Source organism: Schistocerca americana, chromosome 9 (assembly GCF_021461395.2).
Source record: "Schistocerca americana isolate TAMUIC-IGC-003095 chromosome 9, iqSchAmer2.1, whole genome shotgun sequence".
Lineage (NCBI taxonomy): Eukaryota > Metazoa > Arthropoda > Insecta > Orthoptera > Acrididae > Schistocerca > Schistocerca americana.
The window spans coordinates 93,281,378-93,284,060 of NC_060127.1; positions in this window are offsets into that span (position 1 = coordinate 93,281,378).

Here is a 2,683-nt window from a genome sequence, read left to right on the forward strand (position 1 = left end):
ATCTGGCCGCGTAGTTGATCTGCTGTGAGCATTTCTTTTTGGTCATCAGTCTACTGACTGGTTTGATGCGGCCCGCCACTAATTCCTTTCCCGTGCTAACCTCTTCATCTCAGAGTAGCACTTGCAACCTACAACCTCAATTATTTGCTTGACGTATTCCAATCTCTGTCTCCCTCTACAATTTTTGCCCTCTACAGCTCCCTCTAATACCATGGAAGTCATTCCCTCATGTCTTAGCAGATATCCTATCATCCTGTCCCTTCTCCTTATCAGTGTTTTCCACATATTCCTCTCCGATTCTGCGTAGAACCTCCTCGTTCCTTACCTTATCAGTGCACCTAATTTTCAACATTCCTCTATAGCACCACATCTCAAATGCTTCGATTCTCTTCTCTTCCGGTTTACCCACAATCAATTTGTACAAACAGTTTATAAAAATATCAATATCTCTATTACGATTTTCGTAAATATTTGACCCTAAAACAAGGTCTCGAATCGATTCTTACAAATTTTGGGTACTCAACAATAAAAAATGGTTAGGAGGAGGTTAGTGTTTAACGGTCCGTCGATAACGAGGTCATTAGAGACGGAGCACAAGCTCGGATTAGGGAAAGACGAAGAAGGAAATCGGCCGTGACCTTTAAAAGGGACCATGCAGACATTTGCCTGAAGCGATTTTAGAGAAACCACGGTAAACCTAAATCAGGATGGCCGGATGTGGATTTTAACCGATAGAGAGTCCAGTGTGCTGACCACTCCGCCACCTCGCTCGTCCAAAATGATGGTTAACCATCGTTTTGCTGAATTTTATCGTGTTCGTGATAACGTCAGAGACAAATTTCGTGCACGTCACCAAAAATAGTTTGTTCTTCCAAGACAACAACCACTGGTGTGCCGTACATGTCTCAAATTAGTCGACATGTTGCTAAATCTGAGGCAGAGGTTCTCACTCTCATGTCTAGGACTACAGTCCAGTTGCGCCACTAAAGTTTCAAATGACGGCATAAATGTCTGGTTTTCTGACCTGTTGCGGGTCACCATAATTCTACAGTTACACAATGTTATGGTGGACAAAACTCTATATGTTTTTGAAACTAGATAAATGACGTGTGGTTGGTTAAGCCGTATTTCGTCAGTGATGCACCATCTTGTACCTTAAAACGGATGGTTTTAACCATGGAGCAAGTGACAACTGCAAATGAACTGCGTTTCTTTAAATTTTTGGCCATTTTACACGATTTGATTCAGTTTTCGTTCCATTGAACCAAAAAATGAGATGATTCTCGTAGGTGTGGGACAAGTCAGAAAGTATAACATAAAAAATATAAAACATTGGGATATAATACTTACTACCCTGATCATTCGTCAGGGAATTTATCAAAATAGGAGAATACAATACAGTAAACTGGAACAGCTAATATTTACAGAAACAACATGCTGTCCGAATCAAACATTGTTATGCTCAACTAATAAATTGATCATAACAAAATACCTAGTCGTTACTGTTGTGACCAAGTGCTGTCAAACAGATATCTAACAGACATTTTTACTTAAACTGTTAAGATATTCATCAACAGAGTAGAAAGGAATGCCTATCAAAAAGTGTTTCAAACTGTGTTTTAACCGTGCTTCATCTGAAACCAGATTTTAATGGTTCCTGGCAATTTATAGAAAATTTGTGTTCCTGAATGTTGGACCACTTTAGGACCAAGGGAAGTGATTTTAGGTCTTTATGTGGATTGTTCTGACTCCTCGTGTTGATGCTATATTTTGAGCTATTGGTTGGAAATAGAGATATATAACTTGAAACAAATTTCATTAAGGAATAAATATAATGCGAAGCAGTGGTTAGAACACAAAGTTCCTTGCACAGGTCTCTACGTGATATTCTTGAATTTACACCACAGATGATTCTTATTACACGCTTTTTCACGCTAAAGACTTTTGCTCGCTTTGATGAGTTACCCCAGAATATGATCCCGTATGGCACACTAGAATGAAAGCAAGCAAAGTATATAAGTAGTATATCTCCTACGTCTGACATCATTCTTACTTCAAATACAGACTTGTTTAGACGCTTAAGCAGTTTTGTGGTATGCCCTTCCCAACTGAATTTATTATCGAGTTGCAATGTGAGAAATTTAACATTCTCTACCTCTTCGATCTGCGTGTTTTCATACGTTAAACATTTGCTGAAAGGAAATTTCTTACAAGTTCTGAACTGCATGTAGTGGGTCTTTTCAAAATTTAATGATAGCAAACTAGCTTCAAACCATCTATTAATGTCAATGAAAATTTTATTAGAAGCTATCTAAAAACCAAAATTTGTGTCAGTGGCCAACAGTTTCACTTTCACAATGTTTGTTTCACCTGTTTAAAGGGTAAAACACATTAAAATAGACCAAGCTTCAGGGTCTAGTTTTCATATTTATTTTAGTTCTTTGATGTATTACAAGTTTTACGACAGTAATGGCAAAAGTATAACAGACTTTCCAGAAGAAAAGAGTGAAGGTGAGCTTTTAAACAGTTTCACACATAGTTGACACATGTTGGAAACCCGTGTTGGATGCTGCTTCATCATGAGATTCATCTGTAAAAGAGAAGAGAGGAATAAAAATTAGACAGAACTACATTTTAAATGCAGCTGCAGTGTCTGAGGCAACAATATTAGCGGCGAAAGTCC